At 36.9% G+C, this 14,904-nt stretch overlaps 1 protein-coding gene across 4 annotated transcripts in view; it reads left to right on the forward strand.

Annotated features, from left to right (window-relative positions):
- ZNF438 (zinc finger protein 438) overlaps positions 1–14,904 on the forward strand; it is a 190,963-nt gene that overhangs the window by 60,574 nt on the left and 115,485 nt on the right. For 3 of the 4 annotated variants that reach the window (XM_079768609.1, XM_079768608.1, XM_079768610.1), the window contains exon 3: positions 6,707–6,765. The exons of the other annotated variant lie outside the window; for it this stretch is intronic. The gene's annotated coding sequence lies outside the window, so the exon portion shown is untranslated. The remainder of the gene's footprint in view (positions 1–6,706; positions 6,766–14,904) is intronic. 4 annotated transcript variants of the gene reach the window in all.

Genomic DNA, 14,904 nt, shown 5'->3' on the forward strand with positions numbered 1-14,904 from the left:
GTTTCCTAAAAGTGGAACGTAAATTCATTTTTTAACCTAGTGAAAACCTTTGTCTTTTAATAGATATTTTAATTCATTTATGTTTATTGTCAAAATTGATTTAATTGGTTTTACTTAATTGATCTTATTTTAAGCTTTTTGTATTAAATTCTTTTTTTGTTTTTATTGTTGTTTTTTTGCTATTTGATTCAAAGTTTATCTTTAATTTTGTCTTGACTGATATTTTAAATCTGTGGTATATCTAAAGGTAAATAGCTTGCTTTGAAATATGCTAGTGATTATATTTTCAAGTTTTTTTGAAACCATAAATCTCTGTAATATCTATAATTAGCAGTTAAGAATGAGATGGTACCTTTTGTTTTCTTTCAGTATGAAATTAGAAATTTAATAGCGTTTTACTTATCTGTTTCTTAGTTTTATTTATATGATATGAGATTTTAATCTCAGACTATTAGTAAGTTGTAATTTGAAATTATTTATAAAATATTTCTTTCATTAATTTTAATATAGACATAAAAATTATAAAAACTAAGGTTATCATAACTTTCAATAAATTGTCACTGTTTTCCAAATATATGTTAAAATGAACTTTAAAAAAGTCATTAAAAATATACTCTTGTATCATATTACATTACTCCACATTATTAACTTGATTTATTTCCATATTCTCTTTTAAAAATAGATACTCTTTTCCTTTTCCCTGTTGCCCACTTTCAGACTATTTTTCTACTTATTAGAACAGGGAAAAAGAAAATCTAATTTGAAATTACAATATAAAATGTTTTATTTGGTATTCACTATAGCAAAGTGTAAGATTCAGAATGTGTTTGGGATTATTGGATTAATGGGTTTTATGGTAATGGGTTGGGGAATATTACCAGTTATGTACTAGTCAGCTTGTTTTCTAAGATGTCCCTGTCAATGACTGTATCAAATAACATAGGACATGGAATTTACATTATCATTAATGTTTGTTCAATGACAGCAAGAAGCTGTCCTCTGCTGATTTGAGTCTCTGATAAACAGTTATTCTTACCTTGAATGTTCCTAATCATGTGAATTTCTCAAGTGGGCATTGGGCTCTGTTCTTTCTCTAGAGTAATGATGCTTATATATGGGGGCTTTCTCAGATTTTTCAGAATATACTGGAGGACTGTTTAGGGAAGTGGGTCTTAGAGGACACTTAGCCTTGTCTTGGAAACACTGTGGAAGGAAAAAGACTGTAGCAGTTTTTAGGGGTAATACCTTTAAGAAAACAGTGATGTTTGACCCTTGCTGGTTTGGCTCAGTAGTTAGAGCAGTGGTTCCCAACCTTTTTTTGGCCATGCCCCACCTAAGCATCTCTGAAATCCTGATCCTCTCTCCCTCCCTCCCTCCCCGTGACATATAATTTTTATTATTCAAAAAGTGAACTCATGTTCACCTGAAGGAAGCCTTAAAGGCCATTAACTTGGTCCAAACAAGCTTCCAAAGAACATGGCATCTATGAAAGAGAAAGATAAAAGAACAAAAAGATTGTTGAAGTACTGAGAAAGAAATCACTAAGAAATTGTTAAAAATAATAATAATATGAAGTGATAGGAAAAATAGCAAATAAAGTTTCAAAACATAATAGAGAACTGAAATGCATAAATATGTCACTATATATTTATATACTGTATATGAGGCCCCTAGAATCACAAGAAATGCAAAAAATTCACTGTTAATAACTCATTTTCGAATTGTTCCCCTTAAAAGTCAAATTGGCCCCCTGTTGGGCGTGTGACACGCATTGGGAACTACTGGGTTAGAGCATTGGCCCTCGGACCCTTCAATTCCCAGTCAAGGGCACATACCTTGATTGCAGTCTTGATCCCAGAAGATTTTTTTTTTCTCTCTCTCTCCCTCTCCTTCCTCCCTTCCACTTCCTCTAAACATCAGTGGAAAAATATCCTTGGGTGAAGATTTTTAAAAAATAACAAAAACCCCCAGTGATGTTTGCTAGGTTATTCTTAGAGATGGTAGACTTATCTTTCTCACATTTTTGAGCAGATGATTATGTAGCTGGACTACCAAGATCTGTAGGAAGTAAGTTGAAGCTGAGAATTAGAACAGCCTCTCCAGGACTATGGTTTAGGATGGAGTTCTTGGCAAGAAACTTATTTAGTGTGGTGTATGGAAAGCACATGGGCTGAGGAGGCAGGAAGACCTTTTTCTAGCTTTGGCTGTGTGTGTGTGTGTGTGTGTGTGTGTGTGAGAGAGAGAGAGAGAGGGAGAGAGAGAGAGAGAGAGAGAGAGAGAGAGAGAGAGACCATGGCAAACCCTCAACTTTCTGGGCCTTAGACTAGATATATTAAAAGAAGAGGACTCTCTAAGATCCTTTCTTTGACTGACCAGGGCACCAGGGATAGCAAGAACGTTTTAATTTGACAGCATTTTTTTTAGATGTCATTAAGCAAAGAAGTCAGCTTAATTTCATCTTGTAAAGTCAAGAGGAATAAATCACTTATCTTACTACTTTGAGTAAGGAGAATTAGAAGAAGGGATCATATGTGACTCGTGTATTTATACTCTGATCTAATATTAGGTAAGTGACATGTTGTAGTTGAGAGGCCCAATTATAACACCTGGAAGTAATCTGGTAATAGAATGACTCAGAGGAATATTAAATCACTATTTTCCCCTGAGAAAACTGAGAAAGGTGTTTATCTACATTTTTTTTTTTTCATTGGGATATGTGCATGTCTTGGGATTGAGGATGCTGGTAGATAGCCCCACTGTGGGTAGTAGTCAAACATCAGATTTAAAGTCCCACTGAAGATCTTTCATTGATGAGCTCATAAGTTGTGAAAGGCTGCCAGCCCTGAAATGAGCAATAGAATGCTCAAGGTGGTTGTTTGTAATAATCTCAGCTGGGCATGGTCACAAGCTTGGTGGGCAGAGAGAATTTTGAAACAATGCCATGCCATAATTGTGAAAGAGCTAGGAAACAGTGCTGACTGAATAAAATATGCACAGCAGTCAAACGGTGACTCTTTTTGAGGAAAGGCTTTGTTCTGGTTAAGTCCTGGAGTATGGGCCACTGACAAAGGCCCCAGCCAGGACCGCATGGAAGAGATCATGCAGTGGACATTGGTTGTTTCTCTCTGTTGTCATCACTTCGAGGACTAAAATATAATTGAAAAGTTTTATTTACCTCTCTATCTAGAGCTTCTAGGGGAGAAAAGAGAATTGTTTCATTTCTAAATGCATTTCATTTTAGTAAATAAGGCATCATGAATAAACCCAAATAAAATTCAAAACAAATTAGAAACTTGGATACAAAATATAGGTGTTAATGCCACCATACAGAAGACCTCTAAGGATGCAGAGATCAACATTCAGTAGCCTCTGTCCTCAGGAACTTACCTTGAGTGAGAGAAACAGGTAAATAGCTAATGTTGATTGTTTTATTCAGTTTTTATAGAGTGTCTACTCTGTGAAAGGCTATGTACTAGATGTTGAGACTACAAGGTAATCAGTTGATACAGTCCCTGTTTTCAAGACATTTATAGTCCAGAGGGAGAGGAGTTAATGGGTAACCAGAGCACAGGGTTCATGGAGTCATATACGAGGGATGAAATCATTAGAATGCCTAACAGAAATTGATGCAGGGTCTTTGAATATGTTCTAAGAATGGAACTAAGCAGTTTCAAGGAACTTGTTCCTTCCGTGGTTGTAGTAAGCTGTGCTTAAAGTTATGTTCCAAGAACTGCACAGTTCTGATGTTAAGGATGATAATAATAGCCAAGAATTTTACAATGCTTTCTCTGTGTCAGGCACAGTTCTAGTGCTTTTCATATAACAAATTATGTAATCCTTACAGTAATCCTATAAAGTAGGTGTTAATATTAGCCAATAAATTTAGGCCCCGAGAAGCCTAGTTACTTAATAACAACTAGTATGTAGTGGATCTGGCATTTGGTTCCAAATTTCATATTCTAACTACTGTGCTAAGTTAAGACTTACACAATTAAGGGAGTCATCTACTGGAAGAACCATTGTTGTACATTTTTGTAGGTAGAGCAGCTTAATATTAATGAATCCATATCTGAGCACCTAGGAGAAAAAATTGTATATACATATGTCTTTTTATTGTCTAGAAATAAAGCTTATCTTATAATTATTATTGGAATTGCCTTGTACTAGCTATAAATTATAATAGAATTTTTAAGTTGAAATTATAGGAAATACCTTTTGATCAAATACTGTTCTCCATGAATTTACAGAAAAGGGCCTTCTTGATTTTTAAATATCTCTAAAAGAGAATCCATAGAATCAGGAGCTGAATCCCATAGCTCTTTGAGGTAGGGATTTCCTATTCAGCCCAATGTCCTCCTGGTCAATAGGAGGTTGCTTTCTCTATCGCTCATCCTTTGAAATGTCTATCTCTTTTTATAACACTAAAGGCCTTTAATTTATAAGCTGGATTTGTAAATGGATGGGGCCAGGCCTGGTTGGGCCTGTGGTGCATGTGGCTTATCTCCGTGTTTGGAGGCCTGTTATTTGCTGCTCTCAGGGAGTTAATATGAGCTTTGGTGACCTGGTTTGCCCACAATTTATAGGCTCAAATCTAGATGATCTGAAGGAAAAAAGAATGGAACGAAAAAGTCAAAGTTATGGTTGTAAACTACAAGGAAAGTTAGAATTTTAAAACTGGCATCAGTATGCTACAGACAAGAATTAGAAGTTAGAAAGAGCCTAGAAGGAGACATTTTTAATTAAAGCAGCCCTCAAGACATTTGAAATTGTTAGGATGATTTTAAATAGGCAACCCTTTGGCTTTAAAAAGAATCAAGGATTCAGTTTTTTGTATGTAGTGTTAAATATAAAGACATACAAAATTTAAGAGGAAAAGTAATCTTTTTATGTAAAGCCATTTTGATTTATGGTTTTCTGGCCTTTGAAAGCCTCCCTGCATCTTGATAAATACATTGAATTGTTTTAAAATGGTATTAAAATAATTTCTTTTGCAAAAACAAGTATTTTTAATGTAGCAGTTAGGAATATCATTAGGAAGATTATTGAAAGTGATGGCTACCAGAAAGCTGAATGGTATATTTATTCTTCTGTACTAATAAAAGGGTAATATGCTAATTATACAAGGAGACATTCCGGACATCCTTCCGGACAAAGCCATGGTGGTGGGGCCAAGGCAGAGACCGTTAGGGGCAATCAGGCCAGGAGGGGAGGGCAGTTGGGGGTGATCAGGCCGGTGGGGGAAGCAGTTGAGGGCAAGCAGGCCAGCAGGGTGGTGCAGTTGGGGGTAAGCAGGCCAGCAGGGGGGGCAGTTGGGGGTGAGCAGGCTGGTGGGGGGGCAGTTGGGGGCAAGCAGGCCAGTGGGGGGGCAGTGGGAGTGAGCAGGTTGGCGGGGGGGGGGCAATTGGGGGTGATCAGGCCAGCAAGAGGGGGCAGTTAGGGGCAGGAAGGCTGGCGGGGGTGCAGTTGGGGGCGAGCAGGCTTACAGGCAGAGTGGTTAGGGGCGATCAGGCAGGCAGACAGGTGAGTGGTTAGGAGCCAGTGGTCCCAGATTGGAGAGGGTGCAGGCTGGGCTGAGGGACACCCTCCCTGTGCACAAATTTTGTGCACCGGGCCACTAGTTGCTAAATAAAGAAAAGGATATTTAGACCTCATATGGACAATTAACTAAAAATAAAAGTAAACTTTTACATGTAATATTGAAATCAACTATGGACTTAAAGAAATTTACTAAGATAATTTGTCTAAGTTTTATTTTCTATTTTGTTTTTTAAAACTTTAATTTTATTTACAAAAGAAATACAAAGTACTTTTTTTTATAAAAAAAAAGCATTACAGATCCAAGTTCCCTTTGACTGCTATCCTCCCATCATCCCAGAAGTCACCATTTTGCCATTGTTTCGTTCAAATCATTTTTGAATATTTATATGCATGTATTTCTATGCATATAACAGAAATATGTTTTGAATAGATGTTAAAAAAATAATTCACAGATTGTATTACTTGCTAGTTCGTTCTATGACCTTCCAGTATGTTTTGGTTTTGATACTTCAATGATATTAATAATAGCAACAGACATTTATTGAGTAGCTATTATGTGCTAGGCAAGATATTTAACATTTTATATATAATTTATTCTCATAATCTTCATAATGAGCTTTGGAGGTGTGAACCCTGAGAAGGATTATATCCACCAAGAAAGACTCCTCATGGTTATAGGCCCAAAATCATAATCATAGTCTAGCAGCCATTGCTAACAGAAGTCTCTCACAGGCTGCATTTCAGGGAAAAGCCACAGACTGAGCTTCCAAGCTTCCTGAATTGTGCTCCTGCTGTCTGATATGACCTATATGAGGGAGCTCCTGGTATCATCTTTCAACCAATGCACTGAGACCTGCCCCAACCAATTGGAACTCTGCACAACTGTATCCTCATTTGCATTGACACTGACGAATCAGAGAAGCTCCATGATGACTAATTGGAGTGCATGAAGCTGACCAATCAGGACAGTGCTATTGGAATCAATCAGAACTATGCTCTTTGGATTCCTCATTTGCATTAAAATGAACCAATTGGGAATTAGAGCAGGAACTTCTCTATCAAAAGTGCCCTCCCTTTTGACTTGGTGAAGCACACTTTTGGTTTTCATCAGAGGCTGCTTTCCCCCAGTTTGCAAATTGTTCTCTTAAAGTTCCTCTTTTTACCGCAGCCCAGATTGGGGATTCCTGTTGGCCCTGGGTTGGTGGGAGCAACCTTTTGTTGAAATAGGTGAGTATTCTATATTCATTTTATATGAATAAAAATTTACCTTAATTTTATCTCACATTTACATTAAATTGCTAATGCCAGTAGTTTATCATCCTTTAATAAGTATTCAAAAGGAAAACATTTATAATGATTTAAAAATTGGTAGGAATATAACTTCTAGTTCTGTTAGTTTTGTTATTCGCATGACTTCGGCCTTTTTCTGCCAAGTCCCTGGAGTATCTTTGCTAAGCCAGAAGGCTGGGAATAAGAGGGTGACTCCTGCTCACCTTTTAGGAATGTGGAGGCATTTTTGTCATATCTGACTCATTCTACATGAAGAAAAGATAACCCCTGACATTTCCTCAGTAGTTAATGCTTTTAAAAACCCAAGCTTGTGATGATGTTCTTGTTTGGGGGAATCGTTATGGGATATAAGATCTAGGAGAAAAGAGGTTTGTTTTTGAAAGATGCTTTTCATTGTGCCCTTAGTCATACTGGTATGAGGAAATAAAGGTTGCTGCAATGAGAACTCTGAGAATTTTTATGGGAATTGGTAGAAAGGAAGTGATATTGGGTGGGTTGAAAGAAAAAATGGTTGTGCTTATTTTGTATACCCTGATTTTGGACTTTGGTTGAAGATATTTCAAAATTACATGACAAAATTGAGATTTTAATGAATGGGATAGCTGTCAGAAATGTTTAAATCACAGTTCTGCTGCTTAATTAGCTAGGTAACCTTGAAAAAGTCACTTTACACTACTTCAATAAAATAATACCCACCTTATAAAGTTGCAGGGTTGAAATTACATTAAGTATTTTTATACATTGCAGAGCGCTATACAAATGTGCAATGTTAGCTGGTATTTTTGCTGTGTTTATTATATTTGTTGTCAAGGCTGTCTACAGTTTGCATCTTTTACTTACTTTAGCCTCTGTACTGAAGATTTACAAAGCTTGCTTCTGTCCTTTATTACTTGAAAGAGAATACTATATGAGGGCTCTGTTATTTTCAGAAAAGAAAAAGAGACCTTTTTGCTAAATCAGTTAACAAAAATTGAAGGCCTAATTCTATATATCATTCAGCATTTCTTCAGGCCTAATGTAAGAACTGAAAACATTATCTATAGTAATTCTCCATGAGAGGAGATATGCTGAAGGTCCCAACAGTTAACATTTGGTTATCATCATTAGTGTTTATAGATATTTTTTACCTTTTGTTTTCAAGATAACAATAAATTATTAATTATTGTCTACTTTTAAGAGTATTTTCTAATAATTTTTATTGCACTAGACCCGTGGTCGACAAACTGAGGCTTGCGAGCCACATGCGGCTCTTTGGCCCCTTAAGTGTGGCTCTTCCACAAAATACCACGGCCTGGGCACCTGGGCAAGTCTATTTTGAAGAAGTGGCATTAGAAGAAGTTTAAGTTAAAAAAATTTGGCTCTCAAAAGAAATTTCAATCGTTGTACTGTTGGTATTTGGCTCTGTTGACTAATGAGTTTGCCGACCACTGCACTAGACCATTGTTTGAAAAACAAAAATTATCTTGCTATAGTTTCTTTTTGGTTATATAATACTTAAATTATTTTGAAATCTCAATATACAATGAGGATATGAAGTTTTTATGCTTAACAGAACATGACATGAGTTAAAAATCATTAAGAAGCACTAAAAGGCCTGGTTAGTGTGGCTCAACAGTTGAATGTAGACCCAGGAACCAAGAGGTCACTGGTTTGATTAGGGTTAGGGCACATGCCCAGATTGTGGGCTCTATCCCCAGTGGAGGGAGAGGGGGCATGCGGAAGGCAGCTGATCAATGATGTTTCTCTGCTCTCCCTTCCTCTCTCTCTAAAAATCAATAAAGACATATTTCTAAAACAACAACAACATTGAAAGTGAACCTTGTTTCCAGATGAGGAGATAGCTCCATTGGGTTTCCATTTGGTATACTTCAGAGTCCACATTATACTGGGGAACTGCTCCGTGGTTAGAACCCCAATGAGAAGTCTGGTTTATTATTTGGGAGTTTTTGTTTATTACTTTGCTTCCTCTCATTCTGCTAATGTTTTTCCTAATGTAAATTTTGTATCAACTCTAAATCCATGGAAAGAGCAGGACCTTTAGCTTGTCACGGAGTCCTTAGACTGCCTATCTATGAGCCAGTTTTAAAAGTACATCACAACTCATTTTTATTCCATAATATTTTAGAAATTAGACATCAGTCCTTTAGCTTTAAGGTGACTAGGAAGTGTACAATTGAAATCTCATTTGCCATTTGAGTGATGTGCCATTTATTGTACAAAAACACTACGGGTATAGGCTATTTCTTGACAAAGTTATATCTGTTTTGGAGGAGGCACTTTGCTGGGGGAAAAATCCTTTGGTTTTATTGTTACCCCTCTGGATAGTTCTAAAAAGCTCACCCTTTTCACTTTAATTGGTGGTTTGCTTTGTCATCTCTGTCCTCACTTTCATTTTTTTCTTGACCTACTCTATGTGGCAGAACATCTCTATCCTGAAGTTATACCAATGGGAAAAGTTAAATCTTATTTCAAAGGAACTGTGAAATTCCATTCCATATTTTAAACTTAGTCTATTGGAAAAATCACATTTTTCTTCATTTTACTTGGATACCCATGCCCTTATTCTCTGAGGATTGTAAGGAGTTTTTAATCTTTCTCACCTATTTATAGAAGCTGAGAATTTCCCCTTTTCCCGAAGCAGTTGTATTAAGAGAAGCTTATTTCCTTGAGATCTCAACCAGAGTTCTTCTCTAAGGAGCCTAGGATCTGCCCAGTCACATTTGCTTTTCCAAATAAGCAACTAGGAATATTTTAACTTGCCTTGACTCTAACTAAGTTACTTTTAAAACAAAAAGTTCATAATCAGTTGAATTATCTCAGCTTCTGGCTTACAGTCCTAAAGAAACTTTTACATAGAGTAGACAAAGGCTGGAGTAAGAATTTCTGATTTGATTGCATATTATTTATTGTGGAAAGAATGTTTTCCCTCCAGACTGACTAGGAACAAGATGTTTAAACATAAGCCAGGGTGGAGACCAGTTTGTTTGGTCAGCTTCAGAGGAGCCACGTTTTCCTACTTACCATGAGTCCGCCAACTACTCTGCCCCCCACCCCCGCCCAATTCTTCAGGTTACTTTGGAATTTTTACTTAAGGCTGTTGGATAAGGCAGTGATACAGTGCATATGTGGCAATAAGAAAGCTTAAGGCTGTTTTTGGAGCAACGTGATTTTATGTCGTTATGAATTTATGTTGTACTGTGTGAGTATAAGTATATAAAATGTTTTCTTTTTTTTCTTTTCCCCGGTCCCCCTCTGCTGTTGTCTTCTGTATTCCCATAGCTGGATTTCATGCAGCAGGACTCCATTTATCACAGGCGGTGGGAGGCGGGTACAGAGATATGAAAGGGTTACTGTTCACATTTCCTGTGTAATTCCCTGTGATCTTACTGAGCTGTATATGATTCCTTTCTTGATGTTAAACATTCCCAGGCTCCTATAACCTTCTAGCCTACTTGTACTGGCCAAGTTTGTCCCAGGTGATCATATAGGCAAATCTCCTGTTTTTAAAGATTAGTAATCACTCCTTCCTCCATGAGATAGGCCAGTGGTCGGCAAACTCATTAGTCAACGGAGCCAAATATCAACAGTACAACGATTGAAATTTCTTTTTGAGAGCTAAATTTTTTAAACTTAAACTTCTTCTAATGCCACTTCTTCAAAATAGACTTGCCCAGGCCGTGGTATTTTGTGGAAGAGCCACACTCAAGGGGCCAAAGAGCTGCATGTGGCTCGCGAGCCGCAGTTTGCCAACCACGGCGATAGGCTAAATGCTCATTCCTTTGCACTCCCAGAAGAAATCCTTTTGATTTAAAACAAGAACATAGAAGTAATATATTACTTTTAAAATTTAAATTCAACAGCCACGTTTTTGTCAAATTAATTGTGTATATTTAAAAACCTACTGATTTCTTGGTTTAGTGAATTTCTAGTTAAATGAAAGCCCCTTGACCTATTAAAGATTATATTATTCCTTCTTAAAACACACTTAAAAAATGGATTCTAATTCTAAAAAGGTAGATTTGAAACTATCATCTTACTTTTAGTTTATTTAATAGGTGGATCATTTTAAGTTGCCTCAGATATAAAGCTGCTTTCCTGAAACTTCAACATTTCTGCTTCAGTTTCATTCAGAAGATTGTAGTTGAGCATAGGGAGATATTTATTATTTTCTGCTTTTTATCTGGTTTTAAAAGTACATCACAACTCATTTTTATTCCACAATATTTTAAATATACATTTTTGTTGTTGGAAAAAGTTATTCTATTTTTGCCTTTGCCTTAAGTTTTAGAAGAAAATGTTATGCTCTTGTGAAGCATAAGAATGTGTCAGTAGCTGCTCATAAATTAATAGGGACCAGCACTGGGCCAGCACTGTTCTCATCAAAGGTAATGAACTTTTGTTTAGACACACCTCTGGGTAAGTTTCTTTGTATAACTTATAGCACATTTCTGTGTCCCAATTCAACAACATAGGAACCTAGGGGTTTTGGGGATGAAAAGAAACAAAACCATGTCTCTTTGAAGGAGTTTCTAGGATAATTTAAGTTTGCTGATATTTAGGCCAAAGAAAACTAATTGCATTGCTTAAAGCAATGAGATAAAATGTTTTTATGCACTTAACCAAGTGTATTATGGTTTTACATGGACATGGGTAGATGAATTTTTAGATGGATTCTGTTTGGATCTGCTTTAGAGAGCCTACATGCATGGTTTTTATTTCTCATTCAACTTTAGTTCCTCAATGCCTAAAAAACCTAAGAGACTGCCACATTACTTTTGTAGATCCTTAATTGTTTTATATACACTGAGTGGCCAGATTATTATGATCTCTGAACGCATAATAATCTGGCCACTCAGTGTATGTGTGTGTGTGTGTGTGTGTGTGTGTGTGTGTGTGTGTGTGTGTGTATTAGAGGCCCGGTGCATGAATTCATGCATGGGTGGGGTCCGGGCAGCCTGGCCAGGGGGAGGGGACATGGGCAGTTGGCCGGCCTGCCTGCTGGTTGAACTCTTGGTCGAGGGGACAATTTGCATATTAGCCTTTTATTATATAAGATATACACTGAGTGGCCAGATTATTATGCGTTCAGAGATCATAATAATCTGGCCACTCAGTGTATGTGTAATTATGTGCATGTCAATAATGTTACTCTCATAATTTCTGTTGATATTGTTCAATGTTTTTTGCTATTAAATAGTTAATTCCCTCACAACATTTTGTGTCCAAGTTCTTAAGTGATCTACACCTGGCTGGCCTAACCATGACATTGCTGTGCAATAGGAAAAAATAATATTTAGTCATGAATTAGTTGAATCATAGTCTATTAACATTTCCTAAAATCTCTGGTGTTTTGAAACTTACTTTATGGGGAAAGATTTTTTAAACCTTTTCTTTTTCTTTCAGAAAAAAAAAGTTTATTACGTTAAGTTAGGTAAATCTGATTAGATAAATCTAATATCCCTTGCTCTTGCTATTATGGTACATATTTCTACGGTCATTAATAATATATTATGCCATCATTTTCCATTTATATGCTAAGTGATGAACTGGGTCTCATTTGTTTTTGTATCTTCAGCACCTAACTTTACACCATGCCTCGTGTCTAGTAGGCATTCATAAATGTTGGTTAATGTGGGTGTAGCGAGGGGGGAGACTTAATTGCTTAATTATTCCTAGGGGAATACATTAGTGATTGCCACTTTCAAATCTTAAGAGAAATATGTTATTGTTAAAATACCTTTAAAATATAGTTTATTTTAGATTTACTTATATCTGTCTTCTCTCAGAAAGAATTTAAGATGATATTCATTACTACACATAATATTACATAAAGTTTAAATCAGGGGTCCTCAAACTTTTTAAACAGAGGGCCAGTTCACTGTCCCTCAGACTGTTGGAGGGCCGGACTATAGTTTAAAAAAAACTATGAACAAATTCCTATGCACACTGCACATATCTTATTTTGAAGTAAAAATACAAAACGGCAAAAATACCCACATGTGGCCCATGGGCCGTAGTTTGAGGATGCCTGGTTTAAATAAATGAATGAAATAACCAAGTTGGAGGACCTTGTTACTTCCCGTTTTTAAAACTCAATAGAAAGTGACAGTAACCAGGATGATGTAGCATTGGCATAAGGATAAGCATATAGATTAATAGAGTGGAGAGTCCAAAAATAAATCCTTACATTTTTCATCCATTGATTTTTGACAAAGCTATTAAGACTTCAATAAAGAAAGAATTATCTTTTAAACAAATGATTTTGGGAAAATTGAATACTCATATTTAAAAAATGAGCTTTCTCATAAAAGCCATGCACAAAAATTAATTCAAAATTAATTATGAGTTCATATTATATGAACTAAATGTAAGAGTTCAAATTATAAAACATGTGAAGGGAGGCATAGAAGAAATTTCATGACCTTGGATTAGGCAAAGAGTTGTTAGCTATAACACCAAAAACATGAGACATAAGAGCAAAATATTGATAAATTTTACTTCATTAAAATTAAAAACTTTTGCGCTTCTTAAAGACACTGTTAAGAAACTGAAAAGACAATCCACAGAGAAAATATTTGCACTTCATATCTGATAAAGGACTGTATCCAGAACATGTTAAGACCTCCAACAGCTCAATAATAAGAAGACAAATAACCCAGTTATAAAAAACTAGAAGCCCAATGCACGAAGATTAATGCAAGAATGGGCCTTCCTTTCCCTGGCTGCCGGCACTGCCTTTCCGCTCTGGCCCCGCCTTCCCACGCTGCCCAGAGGCCCTGAGCGCTGGTTGGGGCAGGGTGGGACGCTTTCATCATCACCATGGCAATGACGCAAGCGTTCCCCCCCACTCCCCCTGGCCGCTCGGCACCTGTATGTGCAAATTAAACCACCATCTTTGTTGGGTTAATTTGCATACTCACTCCTGATTGGCTGGTGGGTGTCGTGAAGGTACGGTCAATTTGCATCTTTCTCTTTTATTAGTGTAGATAACTGAATAGGCATTTCATTTAAAAAGATATATGAATGATGAATAAGCATGTGAAAATATGCTCAGGCCGAAACTGGTCTGGCTCAGTGGATAGAGCGTCGGCTTGCGGACTGAAAGGTCCCAGGTTTGATTCCGGTCAAGGGCATGTACCTTGGTTGCGGGCACATCTGTGCAGGAGGCAGCTGATTGATGTTTCTCTCACATCAATGTTTCTGACTCTCTATCTCTCTCCCTTCCTCTCTGTAAAAAATCAATAAAATATATTTTAAAAAAAAGAAAATATGCTCAGCAGCTTTAGTTATTAGACAAATACACATAAAAAAACAAAGTGAAGTATTATTTCTTACCCATCAAGATGCCTATAGTTAAACATACAGATAATATCTGGTGTATAAGATGTGGAAAAGCAGGGACTCTCATATATTGTTGGTGAGAATGCAAAATGGTATATCTACCTTGGAGAACAGGTATGCCATTTCTTTTAAAACTAAACCAGCTTACCATACATATTAGTCAGGTTCTCCAGAGGAACAGAACCATTAGGATGTATCTATAGGAAGAGAATATTTTAAGGAATTGGCTCACATGATTGTGGAGGTTGGCAGGTCCAAAATCTGGTAGGAAGGAGAGGCCAGAAGTCTGGATCGCAGGAAAGATCTGTAGTTTGAATGCAAAACCAGCCTGCTGGAAAACCAATAAGAGTTGACATTGCAGATGAAGTCTAAAGTCACTCTTCTGGGGAATTCCTTTTTGCTCAGAGAGGTTAGCCTTTTGTTCTATTCAGGCCTCCAGCTACTTGGATGAGGCCCACTCACGTTATGGAGGGCAATCTGCCTTGCTCAAAGTTCACAAATTTAAATGTATGTCTCATAGAAAAATACTCTTCCAGAATAATGTTTGACTAAATATCTAGACCAGTGATGGCGAACCTATGACACACGTGTCAGCACTGACACGCGTAGCCATTTCTGAGGCAGCCGCATGCCAAGGATGAAACATTTGCTGCTCCTGAGGATGAAACATTTGCGACTAGAGTCTTGGAGTTAGAGTCTAACTCCAAGACTCTAGTCGCAAATGTTTCATCCTCC

Source organism: Cnephaeus nilssonii, assembly GCF_951640355.1.
Source record: "Cnephaeus nilssonii genome assembly, chromosome: 4".
NCBI classification, from domain to species: domain Eukaryota; kingdom Metazoa; phylum Chordata; class Mammalia; order Chiroptera; family Vespertilionidae; genus Cnephaeus; species Cnephaeus nilssonii.